This window comes from Sinocyclocheilus anshuiensis, unplaced genomic scaffold (genome assembly GCF_001515605.1).
Source record: "Sinocyclocheilus anshuiensis isolate Anshui unplaced genomic scaffold, SAMN03320099.WGS_v1.1 scaffold2184, whole genome shotgun sequence".
NCBI lineage: Eukaryota > Metazoa > Chordata > Actinopteri > Cypriniformes > Cyprinidae > Sinocyclocheilus > Sinocyclocheilus anshuiensis.
The window spans coordinates 181207-196306 of NW_015547626.1; the positions used below are offsets into that span (position 1 = coordinate 181207).

At 33.9% G+C, this 15100-nt stretch overlaps 1 pseudogene; it reads right to left on the reverse strand.

Moving 5' to 3' along the window:
• The window catches only part of LOC107701790 (zinc finger protein GLI2-like), a 109190-nt pseudogene that overhangs the window by 14586 nt on the left and 79504 nt on the right, over positions 1 to 15100 (reverse strand).

Consider the following 15100-nt stretch of genomic DNA (forward strand, 5'->3'; position numbering starts at 1 on the left):
TTAGCATCTCAACCGATTTGAATCGTCACATATTTGAATCGATTTTCAACCGGCTCGCAGTTAATCGTTACATCCCTAGTCAAAACCCAAAGTTGACTTGACGTCAACTTTCAACATAGGATAGACATTCAAATTTGGTTGAAATAAAAATAGAGTCAACATTAAAACCCAATGTTGGCTTGTTGTCGACCTCCAACTTTAAACACATGTTGAATTTTGGTTAGAATTGAAAATTGGGTTGACATAAAAGTTCCAAGTTTGGCTTGATATCAACTTCCAAAGTTGAACAGATGTTGAATTTTAGTTCAAATTGAAAATGGCTTGACATCGAAGCCCAAAGCTGACTTGACGTCGACCTACAACAGACAGACATTGAATTTTGGTTATAAACAAAAATTGGTTTGATGTCAAATCCCAGAGTTGACATAAAGTCAACTTTCAACAGTGGACAGACTGGTTGGAAAAGAAAATCAGGTTGACGTTAAAACTAAACATTGGCTTGACGTCAACCTCTAACATTGGCTTAATGTTAACAATGAACACAAGTTACATTTTGATTGAAAATGAAAATCGGTTTGACTTCAAAATGCAGCATTGGTTGGACGTCAACCTCCAACAGTGGACAGACATTGAATTTTGGATGGAAATGAAAATTGGGTGACATAAAAGTTCAATTTGGCTTGACATCAACTTCCAAAATTGAACAGATGTTGAATTTTAGTTGAAAGTGAAAATTGGGTTGAGATCAAAACCTAGAGCTCACTTAATGTCAACTTCCAACATAAGACAAACATTAAATTTTTGGTTGGAAATGAAAATCAGATTGACGTTAAAACAACATTGGCTTGAGGTTGACCTCCAACATTGGCTTTATGTTAACACTGGACAGATGTTAAATTTTGGTTGGAAACTAAAATTGTGTTGACGTCAAAACCCAAACATTAGACAGTCGTTAAATTTTGATTGGAAACCAAAATTGTGTTGACATACAAAATCCAATGATGACTTGACATCAACCTACAACACTGGACACACACTGAATTTTGGTTGGAAGCGAAAATCGTTTTGATGTCAAAACACAACACTGGCTTGATGTCAGCCTCCAACATTGGACAGACATTGAATTTTGGTTAGAAACGAAAATTGGGTTGACATCGAAACCCAGCGTTGATTTGACATTAAAAGATGATACATTTGAGTTTTTTGACTTAAAACAAACAAAATATCAACGTCATCTGTCATTACTATTCTATGTGAAACTGACGTTGGTATTAGACATACATTCAGCCTATTTTCAACCAAATATCTTACGACATTAGCAGCCACTGTGTACAAAAAATGCATGCAAAATGTGGTGTTGTACTCTATATCGGCACTCCCTAAATGCTGATATATTATTTATAATGTACAACATTGGACTGACGTAAAAGTTTGGTCGTAAAAAAATTGGGTTGACGCCAAAACCCAAACACTGGACAGACGTTGAATTTTGTTTGCAAACGAAAATCGTGTTTACATCGAAATCCAGCATTAGTTCAACATAAAAAATAAAAAAAACGTTGAATCTTGCTTAATACCATGACTTAAAACCAACAAAATATCAATGTCATCAGTCGTCATTTTTCTACGTGAAAGTGACGTTATATATTCAACCTATTTTCTTTGCCATATTATTTTTATTAGTTTTATAACAACAAAAATCAAACAACCTGACCCCCCACCCAAAAAAAAAAAAAAAAAAAAAAAAAGCCAGATGAATTTACAAAGGACAAAAATGCCTAAATAAAATACATAAAATGAATATAAATCACACAAGGACAGGGACAAAAATCACCACAAAAATCATAGTATAACAGATAATTACTATAAATAGTATAATAATCTTTAAGTTCTACTATTATGTAAATGTTGAAGGAAGGGACCCCAGACCTTGGAAAAATTTAGAGACTTTGATTCGTTAAGCCGATTTTTTTCAAGGTTTAAAACAGAGACCATCTCCACAAATATTCAACCTATTTTCAACCAAATATCAACACCTTATGATGTTAGTGGCCACTGGGCAGAAAAACAATGTGCGAAACGTGCCGTTGTGCTCAATATCGGCACTCCCTGAATGCTGATATATGATTTACAACGTACAATATCGGACAGACATAAAATGTTGGTTGAAAACAAAAATTGGGTTGACGTCAAAACCCAAACACTGGACAGACGTTGAAGTTTGTTTGCAAACACAAAAATCCTATTGACATCGAAATTGACATCAAAAAATCGTTGAATCTTGCTGACGTTAGGCAGACAAACGGCGTGCGAAACGTGCCGTTGTACTCTATATCAGCACTCCCTGAATGCTGATATATTATTTACTTGGCCAGAATTGTAGTACGAAGACGAAGCATTAATTGTGCGCTTGTAGGGGCGCGTGTGTGGTGTTAAGAGCGATCGGACCGCTGCACTGCTGTGGGTAGCGATGCAACACACACGTGCGGCATGCTGACTGCAGCATGTTTATCTCTGCCCCGTGAGCTATCTTCATCAATTCTGTTGGCCCCAAGACGACGCCAGCCGCCTTATTCCCCATGCATCAAGCACCAACCAGCCTCACCGCCAAGAGCAGCCGCAGATTTGTCAAAAGATGAGCCGTGCGAGAGAGAGAGAAAGAGAGGGGGGAAAAACTCTCAGGTGACAATAACGGCCAGCCAATATTTCATTAAAATGAAGTGCTCTGGCACAGTTTACACAGCCGCGAGAGAAACGCGGTGAGCGAGCGAGTCAGTGTAAAGCTCTTATCAGCTGGAGTTTTTCTTGCGCGGCGCATGCGAAGAAAGGGGTCAGGGGACGCCGTCGGCTCCCGGGGGCCTCCTGGCCCGTCATTGATCAGTGCGGAGCATTTCCGAGAGAAAAATCCACAGTTTTTTTTTTCGGAATAACAGGACACATGTGCCTTTTGCTGCCTGTTTTTTCTTTAAGTTTTCCGTCTTCTGTTCCATAATCTAGTGAGCTGCCTACCTAGACAGCATTTTAAGGGATCGTAGATTATTACAAGCCAGATTCAATAGAAGCATCTCAAAGCTATCCAAGAAAGCACGGCTACAACCTTAGAAAAAATCTATTATGCATTCAAGAGATGCTGATTTTAAATGTATATTATTCAATAAGGAAAAATATTGGTGCTAAAAAATAGTTATAATAAATCTAATTAAAATGAAAATGAACATTAATGTAACATATATGAATTTATTTTTAAATACACCACACACACAAACATTATTGGTTTAATATTTTTGTTTTAATATAAAATATGTATAATTATTGTAACATTATATATTAATCTAATAAATTATATTTTATTTTAATATTTACTGCATATATTTTAGTTTTTGTAATGTATTATTATATTAATATATTAATACAATACATTCCACTTTATATTAATATTAAAATGTAGTATAATTATAAGTACATAATATAAGTATAATATATTAAATCTGCAGTGAATATTAATCCAAAATTAATTAATATATAATAAAATAGTTACATCTAATTAAAATGCAAATTATTATAATTTATTTTACTACTTTTAAAACAATTTTTAAATACTACAATACACTTCACACACAAAAATAAATATAGTTAATTACTTAATTATATTAATATAATCCATTCTACTTTATATTAATATTAATTATTATTATAAAATAATTAATGAATTAATATAAATATATTTTAATGACATACATTTATTTATTAATATTATATACTAATATAATACATTGTACCTTATATTAATATTTTTTTAAAAATCTTCAGTAAACATTATACTTTAAATGATAAATTAATACATTAATTAATATAAATATATTCATATAACAACATTTATTTTCTATTTATATTAACATTTAATTTACTCAATATTTGTGTGTGGACCTTGAGCTTCCAGTTGATTTAGGATGTTAACTTAGACAAGTCGGCTCACAAGGTTTTGTGACAGAGCCACAGTATTTTCTTACCGGAGAGCAAGGCGATAAAGGTCGCGGCCCGTCCAACTCTGTCTTGACCTTTGACCTCTTGTTGTTCAGGGGGTTTACCGTACTGCTGACTGCAGAGTCGCCATTTGTGTTCTAAAGAAGGAGGGAAGGGAAGCGAGAGCAGCAGTCACCGTCTGCAGTGAGCACATGTGCTGTGAACTAGGGCTGCACGATTAATCGCATGCGATATTTAACGCGCATCTTAGACAGTGTTTGTAAACGCTGTGTGGTTCTGCTCGCCTGAACGTGACAGCAGCACAACCACAGCCAGCAACATGTGCTCTCATGATGAGTGTGCAGCTTCAACTGTCCGCTCTAATAATAATCAGGCTGGTTTGATTTATTTTAAATGTATTTATTTTTTCCATTACAATGCATTATTAATGAATGAATAATAGTTTAGTCTGATTATAAATAAAACATTATAATAAATTATGCTAATTTATAGTAAAATATTTGCTTAATGTTATGAATTTATGTATTATTTGAACAGCACCTTTAATAAATCTTTTATGTTGATTTAACCAATGATTATTTTTTCATTATTATTATGTATTTGTATAGCACCTTTTGTACATAAAATTAATATAAAATGAAAAATATTAATTTAATATAATATAAAATAAAATAAAAATATACAAATGAATGTTAATAATATTAAACGAATATAAAATGAAACGAATAAAAAGCATTGTGAGAAACTGACGGAGGCTGATGTGTGTGACTGGTACCTGGGTCTCAGGGTCTCTGGCGGAGGGCGTCTGCAGGGAGGAGAGGCTCAGCGGGTGTCTGCTGGAGAAGCTGGGAGACGGCTGGAGGAGCGGCGGCGTGTGTCCGAACGCACTGAGGCCTCTCTGCTGGGACAACAGCTGCTGATACGCCACCGGATTGATGGAGTGCGGGAACGGGAACGACGGACTGCAGCAAAAAAAAAAACACTAACATTCAATCCGGTCTGTACCTGCAGTGTTGCCAGGGTCGCGGTTTTCTTGGCTAGTTTTATAATGTACTGTACTGTAAGTTTATCTATAGACAAATCGGTGATTTCAGCGTCTGCATCTCCCTATTTGTGACCCTGGAGCACAAAACCAGTCATAAGGGTCAATTTTGTGAAATTGAGATTTATGCATCAGCTGAAAGCTGAATAAATAAGCTTTCCTGTATTTAGATTAAATAATCTGGAATCTGAGGGTGCAAAAAAATCTAAATATTGAGAAAATCATCTTTAAATTTGTCCAAATGAAGTTCTTAGCAATGCATATTACTAATCAAAAATTAAGTTTTGATATATTTACGGTAGGACATTTACAAAATATCTTCATGGAACATGATCTTTACTTAATATCCTAATGATTTTTGGCATAAAAGAGAAATGGATCATTTTGACCCATACGATATATTGTTGGCTATTGCTGCAAATCATGCAGTTTTGTAATTTTTTTTAATGATTTGGCAAAAATAAAAATGCAATGTTTTGTTACATTTGATTATATTTTAAAAGATTGATTAAATTGTTAAAAAAGTTTTATTAATCATTTCATTAGACACGTTTTTTGATGATAAATTTGTATTATAATCAAATACAAACTAAATAAAATGGAAAAGAATTTAGGGAAAATCAAAATGGATTTCATGGGGTCCTAAATTAAAATTCAGCTTCATGAAAAAAGTTTATGAGTTCATGAAAAAAACTAGTTATGTTTTACATTTATTCTCAAGGTCTAAAAAACACATGGAAAGAATTTCCTTCCATATTAATGGTAAATGAATATTGTGATAAATATCGATATCATACGACATGGGAAAAAAATATATTGTCATAATATTTCTGGCCATATTGCCCAGCCCTAATTTTAAATTTTATCATGAAAAGTGCTGAAAAATAAAAGAGGAAAAAAAATAAAAATAAAATACAGATTAAATAATTAAATATGCACACAGTACACTTAAACAAGTCTCGCCAAAAATCCAAAACATAGAATGAAAAAAATCTAAATGTTTGTTTTAAAGTGCGTTAATGGAATAAAGCTGCTGTCAACTGTGGTTGGGGCCAAAAATTGGGCTATTTTTCATTCTTTTTGGCCGGGTTTTGAGTAAGCTTTGGGCTGGAAATTTTTCTGGGACCTGGCAACCCTGTGTACCTGATGCCTCCGACGGACAGGTGTCCATAAGAGCTGCTGGCGGCCGAGCTGGAGCGAGAGTTGTTGATGTAGGCCACCAGAGAGTTGGGCGAGGTGCGGATCATGGTCTGCAGGTCGATACTGGCGTCTGAGAGCGGAGAGATGGACAGAGCTCGCTTCCGGCTCAAGCGCGGCGTCAGACGAGGGCTGGGAAACCGCGACACTGTTGAGACATCAAATCAAAATAGATTTTACTCTCTTAATAAATGTTTATTGTGCAATTCATCAATTATTAATTTTTTTTAATGATTTAATATTATTTAAAAACCAGTTAATATCAGTCGATCAATCAAAAATATTTAAAATATTACTTTAAATAGAATATGATGTAATAATATTATTTTTTTTTTAATTAAATATTATTTAAAATAAAATATTGTATTTTTTACAATGTGTAAAAATAATACAAATATTTAAAATATTACTTTACAAATAAATAAGTATTTAAAATATTCTTAAATAATTAATTTATGAATTAAAGTGCCCCTACAGTTTGGTAATTTGTTAATACTGTGTATTATTAATATAATGTTTTATAATATTAATTAAAAATAAAAAAAGTTAAAATATTATATTAAACTATTAAAATATATATTTATAATATTTACAAATAAAAATGTATTTAATTAATTATAAAACAACATTTAATTATTAAATAATTAAAGTTCCCCTACTGTTACTTTGGTAATATTGTGGGTAAAAAAAAAAAAATCTAAATTGATTTTACTTTCCTAATAAATGTTTATTGTGCAATTCATCAATGCAAATTACTCAGGATTTGAAATCCAATCAATATCAACCAGTCAATAAAAATATTCGAAATATTACAATTTTATAATATGATTTAAAAATAAAAAAGAAGTTAAAATATTATTTTTAAAAACTAAATATAACTTACAAATAAAAACAACTATTAAAATAATTATTAAATAATATCTAATAATTTAATAATTAAAGTGCTCCTACAGTTACTTATGCTTTGGTAACATTGTGTGTAAAAAATTCAATCTAATTTTATTTTACTTTATTAATAATTGTTTATTGTGCAATTCATTAACAAATTATTCTATCTATCTATCTATCTATCTATCTATCTATCTATCTATCTATCTATATTTTAAATTCAATCAATAATTCTGTTTCATTGATAATGGAATCAGTCCACCAAACTGCTAACATGAACAGCAGTTTACCATCCGATCAAGTGATCAATACTTCTGTTTGATTCTCTTTCTCTCGCTCAGGAGAATCTCAGCGTGTCATTTCCAGTTTCGCCCAACGCTGAGCTATTTCAGGAACCGTGCGTGTGTGTGTGTGTGTGTGTGTGTGTGTGTGAGGCTCAACTGCATGATCGATGCTCTCACACACCCTCTGCGGCTCACGGCTCTGCAGGAAAGAGCCGGACCCCATCAATAAGTGCTCAAGACGGATTCTTGGCCACAGAAAACAGAATATACTGTACGCAGATAACGAGACTTCACTGGGAAACTGGCGTCACTCCAATATTACACAGATAGTGAAGATTTCATAACAAACTTTATGAAAAAACAAAATGGCACCAGTTTTGGGATAGTGGGATAGTATCTGTTTCTTTCTGTATCTTTGCAGATCACTGTTTTGAGCACAGCTTTTTTTTTTTTTTTTGCAAACTGTGCTAGAAAATGCTCTTAAAGTTCATTAATACTTAGTAATAAAATGAAATGTTATATTTTAAATATTATTCTAGAAAATTATTTTAAGAACATTCTTTAAAAATAGTGTATTTAAAATGTTATTTTTAATAAAATCGTTTATTTTTACAATAATAAACAATTTAAATAAATAATTAAAAACATTAAATAAAATATTTAAAATGATCTTAGTTAAAATATTACGTAAAATATATTTTACAATATTTAAAAATAACAAAATATTAGTTAAAATATTACTTAAAAATAATAAAATAATATATTTTTAAAAAATATTGATTTAAATAAAATATTTTAATTTTAAGAGTGTCCCTACAGTTACCTAAAAAAAAAAATCAAGTCAAAGCATACTGAAATTGAGTTTAAAGTGACACGTTGAATTCAAGGCCGAACAGAATTAGTGAAAAAATAAACCGGTTAGGTAACCTGTCTTAATCGTCTCCATCTCGAACTCAGCATGACCTCATTTTGATTTGATTTGAGATAATTAATCCTTTCCAATAAATTACCGTAATTACCCAGATAACAATCAAACTATTGCAGACTTGACTTTGTTTAATGAGGGTAATTTACAGAACCGATTCTGGCTCGAAAAGGAATGTGTGTAAATAATAAGTGCGTGTTTGCGTGTCTACGGCTCACGATCGTCTTAGTAACATCAACTGGATTCAAAACACTTTCTGAGAGATACAGTTGTCATCAAATGTCTGCACCGTCTAAACCAGACGTCTAATTATTCAAGTAGCTAGCTTGCTAACTTGTGTAGAGTATGTTTCAGACTGATCTGTTTGCTATTTCAGTGGAGAATTACTGAGACAGAAACTGCAGCGAACTCAACAGGTGCAAAGCATTACACTCGGTGTGTGTGTGATTAGAGGTCATATCCAGAGACTCTGGCAACTGGACGTCCATAATGATTTCATCACGTGCCGTGCCAACACAAGCAGGATTACACAAATCATTTCTTTGTGTGTGCACAGACTGGTTCCCCACAGACCGCAGCGCTAATAAATAATCCCTCAGTTTTGTTGCCGTGAGGGTCATTACTCTTAGCATGAGCTAATGGTTTGCTGTCATGTTCAGGCATCGGTCGGAACTCCTAACACATTTTTAGCGCTAAGAGCTGCCTCAGGACCCAAATCCGGAGAGAACGGACACTAAAAATACAAAAGGCCAAGAAAACCAAACATAAAACTCACAACATCAATGTCTTACTGGAGTCTTTTGGAGCCACTGATGTGTGACCAAATGTGGATTTGGACTCGTTCTGGTGGAATTTGCATTATCATATTGGCCAAACGTATCGGGAGCGCTCAGCGATGGCAGCGACATTTGTCTCTGTTACACCTTCACCTCAGCGGAAATTAATTTTTTAATGTGTTTTTCCCCCTATAGAGGACAGATCCGCTTTCAGATACATATTACACACATTTGAGTATGTAGTAAGTCATAGAATTGCGTTCCGATAACATGCACCAAGCATTTGCATTTAGCTAAATTCATACAAACAAATGAGAGTTTTTGGAGGTGACGATGTCCAAACTTCACAAAATTAGGCATACATGCACACCAGGACAATATCAGATTGCACACCAAATTTGAGCAATTTCCACCTATAGGTGGTGCTATAACAAAAATCAAACAAAAATAAAAATCAGAAAACTGTAACCGCGATCAAGTTTACCCCAAAATTACCTCACCTCAGCGGAAATTTATTTATTATAGTGATCTCACCACCCCATAGAGGACAGATCTACTTTTAGAGACATACTACACACATTTGAGTATGTAGCAAATCATATAATTGCGTTTCGATTCCATGCACCAAGCGTTTGCATGTGGCTAAATTCATATGAACAAATATGGGTTTTTGGATGTGACAATGTCCAAACTTAACAAAATTTGGCACACATGCACACCAGGACAGTCTGAGATTGCACACCAATTATAAGCAATTTCCACCAATAGGTGGTGCTATAACTTAAAAAAAATCTCAAAAGTGTCACTGCAATCAATTTTATTCCAAAATTTACCACAAAAACAACTGTATCTGCAATATCCACAGAACCTTATGCTGAATTTTTCCAATTGTGATAATGTTCTCCACTTTCCTAATTTGTTTGGATCTAATGATTGCTGCTAATTGCAATATTTTTGATGGTTACACCAACTATTGCTGCTCCATTGTTTATACAGTTAGTGTACCTTTGGGCTAATCGTGACTAAACGGCATATAACCATGGAAAATGTGGTGATTTTAAACTCCAAAGGTACCTTTACAACCTTCTAGCTGGCTTTGCTTGACTTATCATATCTCTCATTCTCTTTCTATCTGTCTTTGTAACTGACTCGCGCTATTTCCCGTCAAAGTGCGGGACAAGCTCCACTGTCAGCGTCCAAACACATCTGTGTAAAAGCTGTCGGGAAGCATCAGCGGCTCCGGACGGGACGCAGATCAAAGCCAGACGGAGTTAGCACAGCTAAATGAGCTATTCATTCATGTTGCTTCAGCAAAGCCTGAGATCTGCGCACACACACGCCTGGACGTCACGCTAAAGAGCGAGAGCAGATCGAGAGTGTTTGTTTTTCAGCTCGGATTGTTTGAAGGAGACAAATGCTTGTTCTATAGAGAGCCAGAGACCTACTGTATATCACCATGTGTTTGTTTGAAATAACACCTCTGTCTCTCTGTGGAATATTAGTCACAGCGGCTCGTCATGGTATTTTCACTCTGACTGATTCACAGAACACCAAAGAACTGTGTTAAATACAGAAGAGACAGTTAAACAAACGCAACATAATCCGCCTGTTAATAATGTGATGCTTCAGTGACTGTGATTCAGATGCACAGAAATTCCAAAAGCAATAAATCAATAATTATGATAGCCTGACAAATGTTCTTTACAATACCTCTAACTTACCAGGCGTGAAGTGATGAGTTATCTGTCCATCAACACTGAACATGAAACTGCTGCATGACAAAACATAAAAACAGCCAATCTCATCATATTTGATGCTTAATGTCTAATGAGGAGCCAGATTTTGGACCAATGAAATGTCAAAAGGGGGCGGAGCTATTCAGTGAAATGCGCATAAATAGAAATCAAACAATCTACTAATTGCTCAGTCACTCATCACTTGGTTGGTTAAGGCAAAATACTAAATTTTTTAGTAGTAATTTTTGAATGAAATTTCATGACCATCTTGAACGTTACAGCTTGTTTTAATAAAACAGCGGCAGTCATTTGGGCCGCTGCATTATTCTTCCCACAGAATAATGTCCACTTCCTGTCTGTCCTAAACAGGGTAGCTAAAACTAAATAAATAAATAAATAAAATGTAACTAAAGAGTAAAAAAATAACTTATTTTATTTCAGCTAGTTGCCAAAATAACTAGTTACTAATATAACATTAATAAAAATAAAATGAATAAAAACTATATAGATATATTTAAAAATCTAAAATGAATAAAAATGACAAAATACAACAAAATGACAAAAACTTTAACTAAAATAAACATATATAATATAAAAAAACTAATTCAAAATATTAATAAAACTATAACAGTACTAGTACTATTTTGTTTTAGCTCCATTTAAGCTTAAAAACTAAAATAACTAAAACTGAAATAAAAGTGGAAAAAAACTGTATATATTTTTAAAAATGACAAAAACAACAAAATTACCAAATCTTTAACTAAAATTAAAATGACAACAGAAAATATGAAAATAAAAACTAAATTAAAATATTAATAAAAACTGTAACAGTACGAGTACCATTTTTAGTTCTATTTAAGCTTAAAAACTATTAGAACTAAAACTATAACTGATATAAAAATTAACATATATGTAAAAAATAATTAAAATTACAAAATTAAACTTTAATCAAAATGAAAATGAAAACAGAAAATATCAAATGAAAAACTAATTCAAAATAATAATAAAAACTATAGCAGTACTAGTACTATTTTTTAGTTCTATTTAAGCTTAAAGGAGTCATCGGATGCCCATTTTCCACAAGTTGGTATGATTCTTTAGGGTCTTAATGAAAAGTCTATAACATACTTTGGTTAAAATTTCTCAATGGTAGTGTAAAACAACACCTTTTTACCCTGTCAAAAACAACTCTGCACACAGCAACCCGTTTTGTTGCATGTCTCTTTAAATGCTAATGAGCTCTGCTGGCCCCGCCCCTCTCTTCCGTGGGGTGATGAGCCGTTCTCACAAGACTGTAAACTTTAGCTGCATTTAGCCACGGAACTTGCTAACTAGAACATTATTAGAAAAGGCAATTTGCAAAGATTCATAAAAGAACCTTACACTCACTTCTTCTGGAGGTGAGGCTGGATCACGAATGATTCGCGCGAACATAGACGCATTTATGTAGATCGGGGGGCGCATTCCCTTCAAAAACAAATGTAATCCACTGCGTCTTCAGCGGCTCAGATGTCGGGAGTAAATGACGACTGCTATGTTCATATTTACATCCAACAACAGAACACCTCAATCTACACCTGCTCCGGCGTCTAAACAATGGAGGACTGATGACAGCTCACTCAGCGCAGGTCTAAGGTAAAACGCCAGTGTCAATCAACTATCGTGGGAGGAGCCTGGGTCTGAGGACGGCTTGATTTGAGAAAGGGGATATTATTTATATCATTATATATATATTTTATCATTATAGGGTGGATGTGTACAAACACTGCCAACACACATTTATGTTCAAACAACATGTAAAAGTTAATTTTTCATCTGATGACCCCTTTAAAAAACTAAAATAACAAAAACTAAACCTGATATAAAAATGAATACAAAATATATAGATACATAAATAAATTACGAAATGACTACTAAAACTAACTGAAATTAAAATGAGAACAGAAAATTTCTAAATAAAAAACATTCTCCTATTAAGGCAATTTAGGAAGCGCTGGATAACAGAAAGCTTCCTTTGAGAGGAGAAATAACACAGAAACGTCTGGCGTGTGAAGCATCCTGCCAGAGTTTGGAGAGCGTCAGCTGCAAGCGGATGCTGAACATGAGAGTTTATTTATTTCACTGTCTGCCGGTGTGTGAATCTTAGAGAAATGTGTGTTTAAAAAGTCCTTTAAAGTATTATCCTGGAAAGACGCTTTGGATAAAAGCATCTGCTAAATAAATAAATGGAAATGGAAACAAATGTGGATTCTCTTAGCACAACAAATATCATGCATTTTAACAGTTATACAGACAAACACACACTGTAAAGAATTTACGGTAAAAAAGCGGCAGCTGTGGTTGTCAGAACTTTACCGTAAAAAATAAGGTAGCAACATTTTAGGTTTTACGGTTTTAACTTAAATTTACAATTAAATACCGTATTTTCATTAACTGATATAATGTTAATATACCAACCTATTTAAGTACTGAAATCTGTTTTGTATCTTTGTACTGATAACCACCAAATGCAGGTGGTGATGAGAAACTCACATGATGAACCAAAGCCTATCACAAGCAGCTTTTAAATAATAACATATATAGAAGGTGCGCAGTGTCATTCACACAAACACTAAACACCATCACGGTAACACACATGAAACTGAAATAATGCAATAAACATTAATTTAACAACATTAGATGTAACATACAACCCTAATGTACAAAACTGATAAAAAAAAAAACTAAGAAGAAACATAGTTCTGTCATGACAACTCTCGGAGGGATTGGCATGGTAATGTACATGACAATGTTGGTCTTGGCGGAATAGATCTGCTACGCTGCTGCTGCTGCGGCAGAGCAAGTACCGAGACTTGCTACTGCCAATACATCCACAACATGCTGCTGTGAGCATGTAAGAAATATTGCTGCTGTAAATATAACATACATGAAATAACCCCCATATTGCATACGTGAATCACCTCGTAGCAGATCTATACAGGTGGAGCTGGGGAAGGTGGAGGGTTTTTGAAGCAAGCTGCGACTGCTACGGCAAGCACTAGTCATATATTTGAATGTTGAGCAGCGAGCTCATTGGCTACCGATACAGGAGAGAACCAATCAGCTGTGCCATGTGATAATGATGTCATTAGGTCTGATTGAGTTAGACCTATCGGACTGCGCCATCTAGAGTTTCATGCCAGAACTCTGTATTTAATTCAACAAAAAAACATCAAATTTGAAATGTAACGCAGGGAATTCTGGGAATGTCGGTTTACGGTTATTCATTGTAAATGATACGTTCTTTTTCACTTACAAAAACGGTATACTACAGTAAAATTACATGTAATGTCCAATACAGTTTTTCACCATATATAGTAGGGGAACTTACCGTTAACCATTTAACAGTTTTTTTACTGTAGCATTTTTACAGTCTTTTACTGTTAAATTCACGGTAATTTTTTACAGTGCATGCTTGTGTGTCTGTGGAACTCACCGTCCACCGGAGTGAAGTATTCGGGCAGGTGAGCGGCGGCTCCGGCCCCCTGCATCAGCAGCTCTCCGTACGGGTTTCTGTGGCCGGTCATCAGGTGATAATAGTCTGCGTGAGTAGCGCCGGGAGGCGGAGGGGGCAAACCGAACAAACCTCGCTCCTTCAGGTGCTCGTGAGCCACTGCCATGAGCACAGAGAGACAGAAGAGAGAGTTAAAGAGGCATGTATTCATGGAAACAGGGCTAAATCTTCAGGATAATCACAACTACGAGCTCATTAACATATGACCCACCCACATTTGCATTATACACCCCCTCAGCTTTCAGAAACTGAGCAGAAAATGTATGCAGAGCAGTGTTATTTTAGTATTATTTATATAACATTATAGTATTATATACTATTATAGTATTCTTTTTTTAGATTTTGAATTGGCTTTTATTTTTATATATTTTCAGTTTTTATTTTAATTTTAGTTTAAGATTTAATTTTATTACAGGCTTTTGCCATTTTTATTAGCTTTTTAAAATAATTAATATTAATATTAATTAATATTAGCTTTAATATATTTTAAGTTTTAATTTAAGTAATTTTAGTACTATATTTAGTATTCAGGGTTATTGTAGTTAACTAACTAAAACTGATTAACTGAAGTTCTTACCATTTAAGTAAATAAATAAATAAATTATACGCACGCACGCACGCACGCACGCACGCACGCACACACATACATATATATATATACAGTGGGTACGGAAAGTATTCAGACCCCCTTCAATTTTTCACTCTTTGTTATATT